The sequence below is a fragment of the Protopterus annectens genome, chromosome 14.part0 (assembly GCF_019279795.1).
Source record: "Protopterus annectens isolate FY-2018-M chromosome 14.part0, PAN1.0, whole genome shotgun sequence".
Classification (NCBI taxonomy): Eukaryota; Metazoa; Chordata; order Ceratodontiformes; family Protopteridae; genus Protopterus; species Protopterus annectens.
The window spans coordinates 106,611,517-106,632,565 of NC_056748.1; positions in this window are offsets into that span (position 1 = coordinate 106,611,517).

The following is a 21,049-nucleotide window of genomic DNA, read 5'->3' on the forward strand; positions in this document are numbered from 1 at the left end:
GAACTGCCAACCATGTCACCCAGCACCTTCTGAACTACAGCCAGACCAACACAACACCACCCCAAATCAGCTCTGGAGAATTACTCATGCATTTGCAAATATAGCATGCACTACAGGGATGTAACTGTAGGAAAAAGCAGACATCAGCGAGAATTGAGAAATTGTCCACCCACAGTCATTTGCACCACAGTCACAGTAACATACCAGTAACCCAACAGTACCCTAGAGTATAATGACTGTTTGAACAAATATATCCTGATTGCCAGGCACACACTACACCTACATATACTGCCCCAAGTCACAGTGTACTGGGAAACCTGAGGTGTTACAGGACATTTCTCAGTCTCCCCCTACAAACATATACAGCAGATAGACCACCAACAGCTGTAGCAGCATGCACAGTCAGATAAAAAAAGGATCTCTGATGCTTACATCTTCCCCACTTCCTACGCAGCCCAACAAACATTTACACACTACACTGCTACATAATCTTGACAATCTGTTAGCAATGGCCAGACATACATAACTCTCAGCTGTACAGTTTTCCACAGAATGTGCAGGGTGTGGGACCATATTTATGGCCACTGCCTCATAACATGTCTGGGATTCTGCTAAATCACTGGGATAACATCAGGAATGAAGGCACGAAATAATGATATACCATACCTCTGAACCTCTTACTGCAAGACATCTGGACAAAGCCTGACATAATTGTGGGACAGAGGCCCAAAAAAGGGGCATATTTAGAATAGTGCTGTTATAAACCAAAAAAGTTGCTGGTGTTACAGAGTTTGTTGTTACATAAATTTTCTGAGGGATATGAAATCAGAAACACAAATGGATGTCAGCATTTATTGACTGCAATCTCCAGAGTATCCTCCTGATTTGCCAAGGACAAAAACTGTCTGAGAAACAGATCAAACATAAGAGGCAAACCTCTGTGCATTCTGTGGATAGCCGTACAGTTGAGAGTTATGTCATCTATATAACACTGTCAGGCTTGGAATAATGCAGACAATGCATGTCTGGACAAACCCTGTTAAACTAGCATTAATCCAACTGTGTAACAGCGATACTTACATTCTGTCCCTTAGTCTGGAGCCTCCTTTCCCATTTTGTCGGGCTGTCTCCACATGCCCTGCTCTAAGAGGTATTTCTTCCTACCCTCTGTAATGCTGTAGCTCACACACCTCCATGATCTCCTCCTCACAGGCAATGAAAAATGGCAATGCCCACATGAAGTACTCAATTATAGGAGTGTGTTGCCATGCCATTGCCTATTGGAATAACAACACAGCTGTTCTGCATGCAACTAGCAAGTGGGGGACACCAATTGGTGCACATGCTATCACCTACTAATGAGCATTACCTATAAAAGGCAAGCTGCTGCCTATGCAAAACAGGTCTTTTCCTGTAAATGGTAAGACACAGAGAAAGTGAGAAACTTCAAGAATGCTGGGGAAAAACAAATATGTCAAACAAGTAAGCATGCAATGGAATGCAGAAGGGGGTGTGCAATAATGGGAAATAGAAAGTTAAACAATATGTCTCAACAAGACTTGCTGTACTGATATATTGCTGTTCAGCACATATGGCTATTGCATCTGGCTCTGTCTGCAGTGACAAAGATCACAGCTCTGGCCCCTGAGTCACCCCAGGAAAGGTGACTACTACTGGAGTGTCTGTTGCACAATACTGACTGTGACACTTCCAGGCCAGCTACTGCGATGTTGTAAATATCCATATGTCACTTGTGAATACCACTATGATACATATGCTTGTCTTACAAATCTAAGAGGCCTATATAGGATATGTGCATAGTAAACAACTGTTGCAGAAGTGTGTGCTGAACTGCATGTGATATACTCAGCTCATACCATTCAACTGTCCAGTGTTCCGCACACTGACCACATATGTGCCTTATACTTGTAGTCACTTTCTCATAGAGTTGTGTTATGTCTGGCAAATCAATGGCAAATCTGTGAAGACTGACATCAGAACATAATAGCATACATCTGAATATCGGATGTCATATCCTCCAGGGTATTACTGTGAATGCAAAACCTACTGCGCCATCAACTGACTTAAGTGTGTTACAGCAATATTAATAGAGTATCACTGTTTTAGGACCATTGAACCCCATTTGTGTGTGCCATCATCCAGATGTCCTACTCTAAAAGGTTGAGACAGCAAGAGTGTAAACACAGTGTGCCATACTGACATAGAACATAAATGTATATCAGGTATTACCTGTGCACATGTATGTATTAGTAGGTGTAGCTAGAAGCCTCAAAACAACAGACATGAGTTGCAAAACATCAGGTAAATAGGCTGCACATGTTGTACGTGTGTAATCTTAGTATCAGTGCATCAAACAGACATAAATGTCTATAGCTACAGGTTGTTGCATTGCAATGACACAGAAATGAGTACTAGAATAAGCATGATTACCAGGTTGAAATTGGAGAAATGTCCAACTGTGTTCTGACTTTGTGTCCATGCCTACAATAATCATCAATATGAGCACCTACATAGCTGTATGGACTTAGCAATACCTGACTCTTAAAACATGCCTCCATCAAGGTAGGGTAATCCCCTTTGGTGGACAGCAGCAATACAAAAAACACATACTAGGTCAATATATTGGCTGTACAGGGACAAGTAGGAGCAGACACCAAATTGAAAGCAATTCTACATTTGTCTGAACAAGAATATAAGGTCTCAGGTGAATCACTGCAAGGCTAACTATGAGTACAAATTGGACATATCCACCAAGACCAATCAGAAGGCCTTCTTCACATATGTCTTCAATCATGGAGGCAACAATCCAACCCACCCTGTACTGGTGGCCAAACACACCACATAAACACATGCGATAGCTATATCTAACCTGCTGCAGACAGATTAAGTGAAAATGTCACCACCCTGCCCCCCATCAGTATAGGTGGATATGCACAACACCCACCCCCCTCCGCTTATCATCAGGGAGCAGGTCCATAATGCCTTTTGAACGGCAACAAAGTTAAGGCTCCCTTAGACCTGATAACATCCCTGTCTGCATCCTACATGAAGTCAGGCATGTGCTCTCAGCTCCATTACACACTGTAGTCAAACAAAGCCTGAGGACCAGCGACATCCCACCTGCATGGAAGATGGCCACTGTCATCTCTTTATACAAATGTGAATGATGAATGGAGGATTATGCAAACTGCTGGCCCTCATTGGGGGGAACATGACACATCAGGACCAGGTGTGCAATGCATGATCATACTGTGCTGATAGATGACAGGGGTATGTGGTGGTCATAAGTAGTGGCTAGTGCTAGTCAATGTTGATGTGCAGTTCTGTAAATAATGTTGACCAATGCATGAGGTCCTGTGATGGTAGTCACTCACCCTACAGTGAGACTGAGACTACAGAAATAACTGAAACCATTATACAGCACCATGGGGTAATGTTTGGCCACAGCCGGCAGCAGTTGTGGAAGCAGACTGCCCTGTGGGATGACCTTGTCACCAGGGTGAACAACGTGGGTCAGCATGACCGTACCCATTAGCAGGTCAGACACAGAGCAACTGACCTAATCCACCATGCTCGGCGAAGGGCTGCTGCTGTGGCCAGGAACCGTTCAGCCACAGGTGGGGGTTCTGCTACTCATGACCCACTGACACCGACTAAGGAGCTCCAAGCTAACCTTAGGGCAGCCACCACACACCATCAACCTCAACACGTCCACATCGCAGCGGTGGTTGGCACCCAGACAACTGGCAAGGAGTATCCAGGTAAGGCCCCAGTGGACATCAAATGACTACTGTAGCAGCCATACTGGCATCCGTAGAGTATATAGACACATATGTGAGGTCAAAATGCATTTGTGTGTGTTGTTTGTAATGCACAGACGTGCATATCTATGGTGAATGACAGCAAACTGTATAGTATTAGAGCTTGTAATGTACATGTGAGAAATGCAGCATTCATCCTGCACCAATGCCACATGTGAGTCTGCTGACAATTCCTGTCTCACACAACTACATAGGTCCCTCTCGTCTGGATGTGGAACAGCAGCCTGGAGCTGGTGAGTATACAAATGTCCTGTTGTGGCTCTCCAATACCCTAGGCATTTTAAGGTCATGCATTTTTCCATGCACACAACTGTTACTCTTAGTCATATTGCGATATGTGCATGTTCACTTGTGGGGTTCACTGCATTGCATCGCAGTGGTCATCACAGGGGCCTATATGCAGGAGATGTAACATATCTATAGCATACCTCACAACCTGCCAGTGCAAGATATATGGACCAAGCATGACAAATTGAGGGGACAAAGTGCCAAAAATAGGGGCATATTTTAAAGATTACCATTATAAGTTTAGAAAGTTCCTAGAGTAAAAGGATTTGTTTAAACATATATTTACTGCAGGATTTGAAGTCTGAAACTCAAATATATGTCAATAATTAGTGACTTCAGTCCTCAGATCATCTCAGTTATTTGTCAGAGAAACACAGAATTTACGAGGAACAGACCAAAAATGTGAGCCAAAATGCTAGACATTATGCGGATATCTATACAGTTGAGAGGTATGTTCTGTACGAGTTGCCACTGTGCTATAGAGGTGAACAGCAATAATGTGTACATGAGTGGAGTGTGTGCTAGGTGAAGGCCCATCACCTACTAATACTACTCATGTATCCCAGAGGTGTATATTAGTAGTAACATTAAGTGGAAATGGTTGCACCGCATGATGTTGAGGGCCTGTCCAGAGTGTGTATGCTGTGGTCTGACTGTGTCATTTATGTCACCATTTGGATATTGTGAGGTGTGTGTGTGTGTGTGTGTGTGTGTGTGTGTGTGTGTGTGTGTGTGTGTGTGTGTGTGTGTGTGTGTGTGTATACCAGCAAACTTTATAGTGCAGGTATTAATTTGCATATGTTGTCTTTCCCTCAAGGTGGCCATGGAAGTCAGGGTCCATCCTGCTCATAACTTGATGTCAGTGTCTCTGCAGACTCTGACGATGATGGCGATCATAGTGAGGCACAGGTGGGGTTGTCGGGGGATAAATCTGTGCCATCGGTTGGCATCTCACTGTCGACCACAATGTCCCACACACAGTCACAATGTCCATACATACCCAGTCCCGAGCAGCCACAGAGAATGGACAGTTGGTGGGTGGTGGCATGGAAAAGGCTAGTGTGGTGACTGTAGACACTAGTCATAGCCAGACAGCAGGTGAGGTCCCACACAGGCAGATGGACAGGGGTGCTCGAAGGAGGACTGCTGCCCGTCAAGTCCCTGTTGTAAGTGCCACAGGAGGTGTCTGTCTCCAGACACATGTTTCAGACTGTCATGGAGCCACAGGCATGCATTGAATGTAACACCAGACAAATACTCTTGAATGCAACTCTTCCTGCCATGCATGATGAACTACATGCCTTTGCTGAGACCACACGTTACAAAGGTGAGGTCATGGATAGACGTTGGGGTGAGATATTGGCAATTTTCGACCATGGAATGTCTATGCTGGAGCATGTGGTGGGAGATGGGTGTCAGCCACATGGATGTAAATCAGCACCAAGATCAGCTGAGGGTCCACGGGGCCATGCACATTAACACTCCCATAGTGGCAGTGCCATCAGCACTACTGAAGCAGTTTGCTGTCCACACAACGAAGCAGGTCATGGGTACATGGTCCTGGCTGGTCATGTCATGGACATGGGTCCAGCAGACAGCAGTCACCATTAGGGAGTAGTACTGTATCTTACCTTGGGCCTGGTGGTGCCAGTGAGACCCCTGGCAGGACCATTTCCTGTGTCCATGACCAGAAATTGTGAACTGTACACCCTGCCATGTACGGACCACAGCTGTCCAACATACCCCTGTGTAGGGCAGCCACATGGCATGACTGTGTGCATACAAACACACACACACACATCTCTATCACAGGCAGGTCATCACCAGACACACACACCACATCTGCACAGCCCATTTAGAGAACACCCCTTCAAACATACACACACATTATGTCAACTGTATAGCCCAGCTCAGGCCTCTGGCAAACCCACACCACACCCTGTGCATATGATGATACCTGTGCCACATCCCTTTCATCAGTGCCATCGATGCAGGAACATGCTAATATGGGTCTGATGCACAGGGTGAATATAGTACAGTGTAGCTATGTAATACTGTGTAAGGTGCTGTCTGCTTGCATTTGTTATAGGTACACATCAAATTGTATGTATCTTTTTAGCCATGATGCAGTATTGGTGTTAGTACCGCTGACTGGATGTAGTCTGACATGTTATATTCTGGGGTCAAAATTAGAAGACCGAATGTTTAGGTGATCGAAAACCTAAACATCGATCTTCTAATATCGAAAGCAAAAAAGGGTGAAGAGCCGATTTAATGCAGGGAAAGATTTCCCTTGGCCATTCACCTGACTTTGCTGTTTCCCTACTGTTGAGCAATCTCAGAATTTTTATATTTAGTTAGGGTGGTGTGGGGGGCACAGTAATGTTTTTTGTGTTGTGGCCAAGGGGCGTGTTTCCCTGGGATGTTTGACATTGTGCAGTTCGATATTAGAAGATCGATGTTTAGGTGTTTGATCACTTAAACATTCAGTCTTCTAATATAGACCCATATTCTGTCTGTGTTCCAGGTGTCTGTGTGTCTGCAGGCTGTAGTCCTGCAGACATTACCAACAGGGAGTATGGCAGAGTAAAAAGACATTGACTGTGTGATAGCCAAGGTACAGCTGTATATGTACATGTTTACCAGGTGTGTATGCATGCAACAGTATGTTTGGGACACTGTTGGCAGACAGTATAACCTTGCATACATACCCTTTATCACAGCCAGCTAGGCTTCATACATGTCACCTCAGTGTTCTGTAGTACCACAGGCTCACACATTCAGAGGAGGTTACTGGAGTACTGGCACTAGGTCCCTCACAAGCCTAGCCATGACTGTGACCCCAAAAGATTCACCTATCTTGTGAGCATACATTAGTCACAGGGCCTTCTACATATTGCACACACATAGGCAACACACAATGTGTGTGTGACATTATCAATTGTGGAGAGTGGAACACAGGTTGCAGTAATGTGACTGTTGGCAGCACATGGCATGCCCACAGCAACTGCAACACACAAGATGTCCACTGGTATGCTAGTTAGACACCTTCTTTGTATGACATTACCTTCACTTACAGTATTTCTCATGACATTAAGGTGCTTCTGAAGTGCAATCACTTCTCTATGCAGTCAGTACTGAACTGTGTGATATGTTTCTTGTCCTACAGTTCTGGGACCTCTTTTAACTGTTTCAGTTGTCATCACACGTTACACCTTGCCAAACATGGACTGCAACCTGCAGGGTGGTTCAGACATACCTCTCAACTGTAAAGTTTACTGTCCTGATGCATGCCACATATCATTAGTCCATTTTCACATGCACCTGTGTATGTCTGGCAGATTGTTGGCAAACCAATGAAGTCATAAAATAATGGCAGACATTATGAATTGCACACTATATTCCATTCAGACAATCTATGCTAATGGAAACCCTGTTATGCTATCACTGTTATATGTTTGTAGGTGCAATATTTGACAGGTGTCCCTATTATGTGGCCATTGTCACCCCATTATATATGGCTTTGTAAACATTCCTTGAGCCAACATCTTGGGAGGTATGACGACAGATGGTGGCCATACCTCTGACCTCTGCATATGTGTGCAGACTGTCCTGATCTCTGACACATGATTTCTTTACATTGGTCATGAGCATGTGGTTTTCCGGCCAACATCTGGTAAAATCATGACAGACTGTGACATTGTAGATTAATGATAGCTATTGTCATGTAAAAACACATACCCTTTGGAATGTGCATTCAATTGCATGACCTGTTCCACTATCCATCTCCCATGTGTCTCACAGCAATATGTGACAGGTGTGCCCAATGCTTGCTGTTTGCCCCAGCTTCACATATGGTGTTCACCTGATGTCTGTCTGTGAGTGGTTGGGAGGTTTGTTGGTGGCTGTAACACAGGTAGACTGCTGCAAGGTGATGTGATACAGTGATAGAGTAACAGACTATTTATCAGCATTATGTATCAGACAGGTACAAGGTCTGCTGCTGCGATGTCTGTTACTAGAGTAACTGTGGCATATTTTGAAATGTGTCTTACATATGCCCATTGTTTGGGGACACAGACAACACATTGGTTGCAAACATCTGGATATTCCATATACATATGTACAGATGGCTGGTGTGGCCTGTACAGATTAACATGGTGTATGTATGGCAGGTGCATTTTACTGGCTCTTTAAATTAATGCCATTGGGAGGGAGTCAAAAGGTCATAAAATGGTATAACCAATGCACACAACAGGCACAGGGGATATGCTTCACACACAAACTACTATAGTTGCCAGTATTGGGATTAAAACCACTGCCTACCTAATTAATTGCACTGTAGTATTACACAGCTATTGCAGGCACCACAGAGCTTATAGGACAGAAGAGTGTATACAAGTACTTCTATGGTGGATGACAGCAGCCCTTGTAAAAAGGGCAATGGGAAGCATACTGGATGGAACACACCTCAAAATGGTAAAATCCATACCCCAGAGTTTATAACTACACACACACACACACACACACACACACACACACACACACACACACACACACACACACACACACACACACACACACACACACACACACACACACACACACTTACCTGTATTGAGTATAGAACCCCTACCTATCTAGCTGGTACTACAGTATTATGCAGTTATCACATGTGCCATAAAGCTTATAGGGTAGAAGAGTGTCCCAAGGTACTTCTAAGGTGTATACCATCACCAGCCCTTTTAACGTATGGCAATGGGAAGTGTACTGGGAGAGAAATGCCTCAAAATACTGTATCCTACAAATATACACACTTACACTTGTCAGGACTGAGAGTAGAACCCCTACCTATCTAGTTGTTTGTACTATACGGTTGTGTGTTTATTGCATGTGGCATAGCGCTTATAGGGCCGAGGGTTGTCCAAGAGCACTTTTAAGGTGAATGATGTCAGCAGATCTTGTAAAGTAAGGCAATGGAAAGTGTACTGGGTGGAAAAGGCTTAAAACTCTTATATTTATGAACATACTTGCATATGCTAGGACTAAGATTAGACCCCCTACCTATCTAGTTATTTGTACTATACTGTTACACAGTTATCACACATGCTACAGAACTTATAAGACTGACAAATGTCCAAAGGTACTTGTAAGGTAAATGACATCAGCTGATCTTGTAAAGTAGGGCAATGGGAAGTGTACTGGTTGGGAAAGGCCTAAAACTAATATACCTAAACACACACTTGCATATGCTGGGATTGGGATTAGAACTCCTACCTATCTAGTTATCTGTACTATAGTGTTACACAGTTATCACACGTGCTACAGAACGTAGAGGGTTAGCAAGTGTCCAAAGGTACTTCTAAGGTGAATGACATCAGCAGGACTGCAAAAGTAGGGCAATGGGAAGTGTACTGAGTGGGAATGGCCTAAAACTGTTTCATCTACAAACATACACATACATACACACACACACACACACACACACACACACACACACACACACACACACACACACACACACACACACACACACACACACACACACACACAGAAGGCAGGCAATGTGATATTACAACCCCTACCTCAGTACTATTACACAATGGAGCTCACTTTCATGTTGGCATATGCCACTGGTTACAACCAGTATGCCACTGTCCACATCAGGACATCACTCTATGCCATTCAGGATATCCTTGTGTATGACTCACTTTCTTTGTGTGTCTCCCTGTATCTCTCTCACTATCTGTCTATCACTGTCTGTCTCTCTCTCTCTCTCTTTTCCCCACATCTATGTGTGTGTATGCTTGAGATATTGTTATATGTTGTCCATATATATGTCTGTGTATCACACACAGCAGATGCAGATATATCACATATGGGCCACCTACAGCTAGCTGAGTGTAATCCTGTCTGATGGGTGTGTCTAGATACAGTTAAGGTGTACATAGCTGTCTGTATAAAAAGACATATCTGTGCAATACACTCATAAATCTGATGTGGGTTCCGACATGGGCTGTGATTAAGTGTATGAGCATACCCAGTATGACCTTCCATAGTGAGAGTGGGACTCCATTCCAGAGATAGTTGTACTCCAGTCTGAGGTTTTGTGTGCTACAGCCATACATCTCAAAAGTAAACAGGAAGTTGCTAAAGGTACAGGTTTTGATTTAGCCAACTTTTCTGACATACCTGACATCTGACACTGGCATGTAGTATGTCATTACCTAGTGACAGACATCCACAGATCATCACAGTGCTTTACCAGAGAAATACAAGATGTATGATGCATAGACCAATGTTATGAGCCTGACTATAGACATTCTTGCCCAAAATTGCCAGTTGAGAGGTGTGCCTACATCCGATTGACTAATGAAGCTGTGTAAACTGTCCATCAACTTGGTGATATACTGGCTGGGGTTCTCCTGCTTGGGTGGTATTCTTCTTACCTGAAAAGTCATATCCTGATGTACCATACCTCTCAACTGTACAATTTTTGGCACATTGTCCAGATGTTTGTCTAGAAGTGCTGTCCAATCTACATAAACTTGTGTTTTTATGGCAAGTTAGTTGCAAATAATTGAAGACTGACTTTACAAAATAATGACAGTCATTAGTGTTTCAGACTTCATGGTGCCTTCTGTGTGGACTCTGCATGTCCTTCCTGTGGTCACGTGGGTTTCCTCCAGGTGCTCCGGCTTCCTCCCACATCCCAAAGACATGTTGTAGGTGGATTGGACACTCTAAATTAGCCCTAGGTGTGAGTGTGTGTATGTGTGTGCCTTCTCTCGAAGGCTGGGCACTGGGCTGGCAACTCGACACTGTAAAATGCCACTGCCAATCATGAGTGGAGAGGTGATCCGTTGTGGCGACCCCTAACCAGGAAAAGCCGGAAGAAGAAGAAGAGTGCTTCAGACTTCATAACCTTCAGACAATTCCTGCTAATGCAAAACCCCTTATCCTACCAACTTTCTTAGTATGTAAGGGCAATATTTACAACATGTGCCTATCATTGGGACTTTGCCCCACTTTTATTTATGACCTTGTCCAGATGGCTTGCTATAAGAGGTTGAGAGGTATAGGTGTGGGTACAGAGTACATTTTATTGTGCAGAAATGTCCATTATATGTGTATATTCTACATAGCACTGTGACTTTCAGGTATGTCAGTGACAGGCCAGTACAGAGTAATGTGCTGAACTACTGACAGTTGTGTATAGGTTGATAGGTTGATATGACATTAGTAGGGTATTGCCCCTGAAGCCCTTATAACCCATGCAGATGAGAGTGTAGCCTGTGTTAAGACATGTCAGCATACAGAGCCCCTGTCCAGCAGGGACACAGGTGGAATCACAGGACTGTATTTTGTGTTTTCCATTCACGTATATAGGGAGCACATCACCAGTGGTATTGAGGCACTTGGCTTGATGTGGACAGGGAGTGTATTCCACAGATGGGGGAGTGTGTGGGACATGTATCTGTCACACCAACAAGCCATACTGATATCACAGACCAGGTTGGTGCTGTGCCTACAAGTTGATCAAGTTGGCCTTGACATCCAGATGTGCAACAATCCCATCAAGGCAGGGTCTGGATTGCTTTGTATGCCAGACAGTGGTCACCTCAGCAGAGTCAGTATAGAATGGGGCAGATGGACAGTGCTGTTAGCCTATCTGTGTAGGGTAGGTGTTTGGAGTTTGGGATACTGCCTTAGTGTTTGCAAGACCCTGGTGTGTGGAGTATGCATGGTCTGTGGTGTGTAGGTTTGTGGAGTTCTCATGTGTTTTTGCCTCTGAGGTGTCCTTTGGGTTTTTGCATTGTTGCGGACCTCCACTTACATGGGTGTGTGTTATGCATTTGCAGGTGATGTTTACTGACTCCATACACTGCATGGCACCTATGTTACTGCACAATTTGTTGAGGTGTGCACATTCTCCATTTGTCTGGCCTGTGGTTCCCCTTCCCCTTATGTGTGTATCATTGCCCTTCTGTTGTCCACTCACAGGCTTTGCCCACAGTGACTGCTGTTATGTATTTGTAATTCTGATGTGAGCAGGGCAAATGCTGTAACATTACACACAGTGTTATGGACTTCACACCTCTGAGTGTACCTATTTAGCAGGTTGTCCATCATTGCACCACTATATTTGCTGTGGTCCTCAGATGGTTTGTGTTGCTATATATAATTATGAGGCTACATGTTGGCCTAGCTGTCAAACCATCACAGACTGACAGCTGGGCAGGCCCATATATGACAGTCAGACAAAGGACCACACATTGGGACAGGGTTTTACTACTGTTCTGCCAAACATAGACAGTTGGGAGATCAGTTTGGTATTTGCTTGCTTTCTCTTGTGTTTATGACATCTGCTTCCCCACTGTTTGCCATGGCTGTTTTGACATGACCCTTTCTTGTTTTGCAAATAGTTGGCAGGAAAATGCAATGTTAGGACAAGCAGAACAGATAAATAAGGCATACTTGTGCTCCTTCTGTGACAACCTGTCATTCCAGGGGTATGGATGTTGGCCAGTGACATGTTGCCAGTGCTGACACAGTAAGTTGGCAGCCTTTTATAACCTGGCAGTAAACTGACCTTCAGGTACCTGCTGTCCTACTAGTCACCACACCTCTTGATGTTTTAGAGCCAGACATATGGAAAAAACTATAAGTACTTTGGGGACAAAGGCCTACATATAGGGTCCATTGTTAACTATTGACCTTACAATCCTGGAAAGGTGATACAATAACAGGTTTTGCATTAGCATGCATTTTCCTAAAAGGTATGAAGTCTGAAATTACAATCTGTCATTATTTTCTGACTTTAGTCTTTTGTGATTTGCCAATGATTTGTCAGAAAACCACAATTTCATGATAAAGAGACCATAAATATGATGCAAAACTCTGGACATTCTGCAAAAAGTATGTACAGTTGAGGGGTATACTAGGCACTGTGTAAGGTACTCTGAGCTGTGTACTGTCCATATGTGTTGCTCCCTGTCCCTGACTTGTACAGCTGTTGTGCAGTTACAGATATTGATGCCTGGACAGCGTGTACAACTCCTACCACAGCTGCATTTGACATGCAGAATAATTTGCACTGCAGTTCTTGGAACATGGACCCTGTCATCCACAGTACTTTGCCTAGGCCACTAAGACACAATAGCCAGGAGTAAGTGCAGGCCACATACTAACAGTACTGACCACACATATACATAGCTCATTGACTGCTACATATTGTGGACATGCAACAAGTTATCAAGTTGATTGGGACAGCCCTGGGAATGTGTGCTCTGCTGGTAATACCCTACAAACATTACTGTTACTGCATTTCTATGGAAACATTAGGTGTGGGGGGGCACACATGTCAGCTGTCCACATTTGCACAGACTGTGATGATGTTCCCTTTACATTTTGGTTCCATTTAGCATAGTATTATGCTTGTCTTGGAGACTACAGGCATATCACTAAAGACTACAGGTTAGATTGTTATGGCAGACATTTGGGTTTCAGACTTCTTACCCTTCAGAGCCTTACTGCAATTGTAAGATCTGCAGTGATATCATTGTGTAAGTCTGTATGGGAATATTTCTTCATTGTCCCCATTTGTGGTCCTTTGCCAGACATTTTTTTAGGGTCTATATCATATGAGCGAATTGCACAAATTGCGAATGCTCATAATATCGAATATACCGGACCTTGAACTTCCTATTGTGGAGAGCTGTGCCCCCCACCACCGCTAAATATATATTCCAACTCCGAGATCCCACTACAGTGGGGAAAGAGCAAATATCCCATTCTTTACTGTACCGCAATCTCAGAAAAAGCACTTTGAGGTCCGGTACGTTCGAAATTATGAGAGTTTGCAATTTATGAGATTCACTCATATGATTTAGACCCATTTCTTTATGTTTTTCTACATCTGACTTGCTGGCTGAGGCTGGGAGGTGAGTATGGGACCCCCATATTGACATCCATTCATGTGACCTATGACCCCACCAGTGAGTTAGCCCCCCACATATAATGCAATGAGATTTATCACCTAGGGGACTACTGCATACTCTGGAGAATCTAATAACCCATATAGCTGTCAGTTGTCTGCTGCTATCCCAGTAGGCGAACCCATTCCCTTGCATGCATGCAGTGATACCATAGCTATGCTACCACAACATATTACTCCATTTATTTATTGCTAAGAAGACTGACTTACCTTGTGCCTGCAGCAGTTGTGAGGATGGTGCTTGAGGGCTGGCTCTGTCGGATGCATGCAGTACACAGCCTATACATGGTAAGATACAGGTAGTGTGATGTGTGTGGCATCCATTTTACTGTGTGTGCAAGTCAGAGAGAGGTGTCAGTCCCTGGGACCCTACATTGTCAGTGTATGTGCTATGCGTTTCTTCTTTGACAAGTCCTGGACATACTGGGCACACCTCCATCTGCCTACAGGAGCAGGCTCAGGGGGTTCCTCCTCCATGCTCCCCTGTGCCTGTGGAGGCCTTGGCAAGGGTGGCAGGGCTGTGTGGGCCTTCTCTGTGATGTTTCTGCCACAGCTGTTTTAGCAGGATCATATTGTGTAGCACAGCACATACTATGAACATGTGTCCACCAGATATATCAAGGCAGCAGAACCGTGACTTGAGCATCCCAAACACATGCTCTATAATGATTCTGGTTTGTGTGTGTGCCTCATTATGGCATTCTTGAGTGAGTGGGTGTGCATTTCTGATGGGTGTCATCATCCATGGCTCCAGTGCATAGCCAGTATCTTCCACCAGATGGCCATATGGGATGTCCCCCTGGCAAATGCCTGGTAACAGCTGTGAGGCATGCCAGATGTGAGAGTCTTGATAACTACCAGGGCTGCCAGCACACACATTCATGATAATACTCTGGGCATTGCTCATGACCTGGCAGTTGATGGAGTGGTAGCCCTTGTGTTTGACAAAGAATCTACTCTCTTCACTGGGTAGTGCCTTGATGTGGATGTCTGTACAGTCTATGGCACCCATTACCTCTGGGTAGTCTGCTACACAGTGGACGAGATGCATATTGCTGGTCCTCTCCTCACGGGTGCTAAGAAAATATATGTTCTCACCAGTGTGTGTTCACATGACATCCAGGAACTGGTGGAGTACCCTGGATGCAGATGCCTGTGAGACCCCCATGATGTCCCCAGTAGGTCTTTGGAAGGTACCTGTAGCTAGTATTCTTAAGGCTACACATACCTTGGTTTCAACTAAGATGGGTTCCCTTTGTTGGCTCTGAGTCTGAGGTGAGGCCAGCACAGCTCACAGAGTTGCTGAAGTAAGTCCCTGTCCACTGTGTAGCACTCTAGTATCTCCAGATCATGTAGCCCCTGGTAGGTTACCCTGGGTCTGAACACTCTTCACCTCCTCCTCAGTCTGGGATGGTTGTCAGCATTATCCTTCTTACCACCCTTAGTCTCTAGCACATACTGATGTATCAAAGCAACAGCAGCTCCTAACATTATTTTGTCAGTTAAAATCCCCCACAGTGTGTACACCAATGATGCAGTGTTTGTGGGAAAAAAACAGAATGAAAGGTGTTTGCATACTTTATACTGGTGTGCTGCAGATGGTGCCTGTGTGATTGGCTATGATACATTCAACCTGCCAGCTATATTATTTGTACTTGAGTGCCTTTATTCTGCTATTTCCTGGTTCTTTTTTTTTTCTTCTCATTTCTGTCCCTTCTAAGCCCCTTGGCACCCTGCACCAACTCGCTGCTCAAATGTAAACACTTCTGCTAGTTCTTGTTTTTTTTTTTTCCATTGTGTTTAAGCCCTGCGGCATACCGCACAAACCCCTGTAGCTATAGTAAACAATATTGAGCAGAAAGGGTCCTCCCAGGGGCATGAATACACTCAGCATTTCTTGAACTAGCTCAGACATACTCCCTTGCTTAGCTGTGCTTAGCTGAGCATGAATAGGAGCCGCAGAGCTTCAGTGTGCTTACACCAAGCATGACACATCCCCTTTTCATGTCAGCTGCTTCTCTTGCATACACTACAGCATTATAGCTCTTACATGGTTAGGTGCAGGTGGACACAGCCTCCCATTTTGCTTTTCAATAAATTTAGCTCATTTGCATATACCACTGCCTTAGTCCCTTGTTACACCACTACAACTGAGCCTATCTCCTTTGCTACCAGGGTTACCTGTTATAATTTTGGTTCTGTATGTGACCCACTATAATGGCAAAATTCATATTTCACATTAAATTGTCTTTTTACATTTTTTTAAAAAAATTCTGCACAATCTCGTTTGTGCGCCACTGCACTATGCTTAAACAGCCAACATTGGCCAAATAAACTTTGATTTTTATGATTTTGAAAATGTTTTTCATGCCAATGGCCATATCTTTGGCCATTGGTATGCCTAATAGTCATAATACATGTTTTACTTTGAGCTGTCATGCCCCCATTTTGATTTTTGCAGAAATGTACATGCTTAGTAACCGAATACATTTCTGCAGCAGACACTGGTCTGACACAGATGCCTGCCTGCTTACTGAATCACTAATTCACCTCATTTGCATGATTTTCATCAGCAAATTAGGTAAGTATCATTATTCAGTGGTGTCTGTGTCAGAATAGTGCTGGCAGGCTCGGGCACGCCCCCTAGCCTTGTTTACTGGACCGCTCAGCAGCCATTTTCCATGCAATAGCTGCTACACTATTCTAACATGGTGAAATTGCTTTATTGAATCCTGAGGTCAGTGTAGGACTAGCGTAAGTTCTACAAGCAGTGTACTGTGGCCATTTCTGCAGCTCCCCCTCAACAGTGCACCTTGCATATTAATGTAGGCACATTACTGAGAGATAGCCATGTTACATGGTTACAGAATCAGTGTAGGGGGTGTGTTACAGTGTCTGCAAATGAGTAATATGCCCTGCACTGTTAAAGTGCTGGATGGCACTTAAATAATAAAGGGAAACATGTTTAAATAATTTTTTCTGTGTTTGAGCAGTGAGGTGCTTAGCAATAGACACATGCCAGACATCTAAAAATAGAAACTGGCTGCATTTAATTAGTTAGGAAAGGTCAAATTTAAGCATAGCTAAGCAGGTTTGCAAAGCGCAGTGCAGTGCTCAGCATTGCATAAACGTAGCTGAGAGCTATATAGAAATGTATAGCTCTGATCACCATATCCTTGGTAGCTGAATGGTTAGAGTCATGGCCTCATGTGCAGTAGGTGCACAGTTTGAATACAGGCCATTCAAGTTTTTACATGCGATAGGGAAATGTTATACATTTTTTTTTTTATTATGTATACACTGAACTTTGTTACATTTGTGTGTACGATAGTATTGCGGCTCATATATTATTGCAGTATTGTCACCACATGGGCACTGGAATGCTGTTTGGTTTTAATGCATGAATTTAACAATATGGCATGTCAAAACTATATTTCCAAAGCCACATCTATAATTACGTATTTGCAGCAAAGTGGTTCCTTGGCACTAGGACTGCATTGGAGCACTGGGAATCTTTATCAAAGTCAGCTACAGTTTTTGGATCATTTGTTTAACATTTCACACTTCTGCCAGTTTCTTTTCACATTTTCAATTTCTTTATTTTTACATTCAGTCTCCTGAGCTTCAAAATTGTAAGTTGAACCCATTATAGTTAGCTGCTTCAAGAGCATTCACTTTTCGATACATCATACTGTTTCTATTCTGTTTTCCATTTTTTATTACATGAAAAACTTTTATTAACAAGTTAGCATGGACAAAAGTAAGTACAACAAAAACAATCCATGTCAGACTATTTAGAAAAGAAAAACAAAAAGATATGGTGACAAGTTCGGAAAATTACCCTCTGTTCTTGCCATTCCCCTCCTTTTAAATAACGAAGCCATCTTGGTTTTAATTAGTGTTTATCATGCAATATACTGTTTTCATCCTCTGTTAGGAAGTCAAGGAGTATCCCTGTGCACATTAAATAGCATCTGGTGCAAGGTACCGTCTATAAGGTGATGTAACATGCAGTTTGGAGACATTTTAAGCCTCATTATCATCTGCTTTGCAAATCTCTTAATTTCATTTACTGCCAGTGCTAAATAACACTTTTCAGTGGTAATTGTCACTGGCAGTCCATGCTTTTTATTGGCACAGAATACCCCGTCAGTCATTCCCCCAAACACACACACACACACACACACACACACACACACACACACACACACACACACACACACACACACACACACACACACACACACACACACACACACACACACACACACACACACACACATGCATAATCACACATCTAATAGCACTACTTCTCCTCTGCTCTTCCCCAAACTTAGCTGCAACACAGTCTCTGCTATGGACTATAATGGGAGAATTCAGTACTTTGACCATGTTAATTAACATGGCCTGCTGTGCTTAGTGAATTGCTCATCTGCATAAATCCCTTCCCACATATTTTTTTAGCTAAGAGCACAATTACTTGGATGCATAATTTCCTTTAAGCAGGCATTTCCAGCTAAGACCACATGGCTATTTATTAGCCACTTCCCTTGAATAAATATCTCATTACCATGCAGCATGTCTGAGGAAATGGCTAAAAATAGTGATTCAACTGTGCATGTGAACTCAATGGGATGGGCCTGTCCCTGAATCAGGCTGTCCACACCCACTCGTGTAAGGGTTTATCACTCATTGTACCCCTTTCTGAAACCTAACCATGGATAATACAAAAATCCAAAGCAATTCATTCTCCTTTTTTATGGTTAATCATTTTATATGCAGAACCTTCTGTTATTGTTTACTGCATACCTGCTCTCTATTCCATCAAACCATCTTTCATCTTTAATTCACATTTGTCATGTTTATACCTACTGCCTGCAATTTGATTACTTACAAGTCTGTTTTAGGCCTGGTATCAAGACCAGACATCCATACTTCAAGCTGCCATCCTCTAAGAATTGAGTAATCTGTGAATTGTCCCTTTCACAACAATTTAGTACCTTCACCAAATGTACAATGGATACAGATCAATGATCTAAACATCTAATAAACACTAAGAGATAACAGAGCTTCTTTTATTCCCCATGCTTCCTAACAGAATTTTTTATCTCATTATCCCACTGCAAAAGCAGAGGCATATCCCTCCTATTGTAAAAATATACATAATGCCAAATTGCTGTTGTGCCTTTAATTTTCTATGTTGTTATCAACTCTGGTATAATTCAGGCCAGAACCTTGCATCCTCTTCCAGTTCATTGCTTAGTCTTTTTCAATGTCCAGAAGACAGTCTTTCTGACAATAACCTAATAGGTCTTGTAACCTTGTGCCCACTATACATATACCCACTAGGGGGTCTATATTAGAACACCGAACTTTCAAAATTTCGAGTGTTCTAATATCGAACCCTATTAATCGAAAATTTAAAACATCGAACATACAGAACAGCAATTTTTTTCCTAGGGAATAAATTTGCTGTTCCAAAACACATACACACAACACAAGCACACCAAACAAACAGCTATCCACATACATACACCTAAACTCTTACACCTAACCCGACACTAAACTATACATTCACCACTAACTATCCACTTACCTTAACCCAAACCTTAACCCTAAGGTCCGTCACTATCGCACAATCATCTCACCCGCACCCCAACCCTAACTCACCTATCCCTCCCTAACCCTCACGTCCACACAATTGCACACTTACCTGACCTGTGCCCTAACCCTAACTCACCTAACCCGCTCTAACCTTCATGTCCACACAATCTCACACTTACCTGAACCCGACCCGTAACTTTCCACCACAGCACTGAAAATACCAAAGTAACAGAAAAGGACAACCAAATTATTTCCCCAGGAAAAAATTTGTTTTTCTGTTTCTTCGATATTTTCTGCGTTCACTGAAAACGGGTCAATATTAGAACACTCAAAATTTTGAAAGTTTGGTGCTCTAATATAGACTCCCACTAGGCCATATTATAACTTTCATGTGAATAATGGTCTGGTCTAGCACCTTTTTCTAACTGCCCCTTCTAGTTCTTTTCTCTTTATGCCTAAGCAATATTTTTGTCCCAGTTTCCTGGTATCTTTTGATTCATTATTGACTCTGTGCACTGTGCCTCTAGCTCTTGTAGCATAAGCCTGAATTATGGACTGAAGATGTTAATATCTATCCCCTCCACCTGAAAGATAAAGTTTATTTTTATCACATTGTTGTACTCAAAGTTTTGGTGCTGTGCTCCATAAATCCCCCCATCAGTGTATTTCTAAATATTCAGTCATTCACAAATTGAATAGTTCTTTCTATTTTAATAAATGTTACCTCATAAGTCTAGAACAGTCTGAGTGTTAATGTGGACCAAAGTACTGTAATTTATGAGAACTAATTTTTTTAAGAGTGCTATATCTTTATTCATTATTTTGACAACCATTACATGAAAACAAACCTTTTTCATTGTCTGCCAACTGCAATACTAATATATGCAACTCCCTGAGTACTCTAGTCATCTGACTGGCCAAGGTTTTTCTATATGCATTTGCTAACTAGGTAAGCTTACTGAACACAAGTGCTCCTTTTCAGGGGTAACTTTATGATCATGACATGGTCAATTGACTGATTAACAATTACACAGCAGGCAAATGGATGCAGAAGGAAGCAAGCCATATACCCTTGACAACAGAAAGCAACTGGTAACAGCTCAAAACCTTAATTATCTGTATTAACTGCAACACTAAAACATCTGAAACGGTTTCATTTAATCCCACACTGTTTCTTCCAATACAGGAGTTACTTATATATGTTCCTACATGGTTTATTCCTTACGAGATGCAGTTTAGACCTCCTGGCTTATCATTTGATGAAATAATCACTGTGGAACCAAAATGTTTTAGGACCTGCGATTGAAAAAAAAAAAAA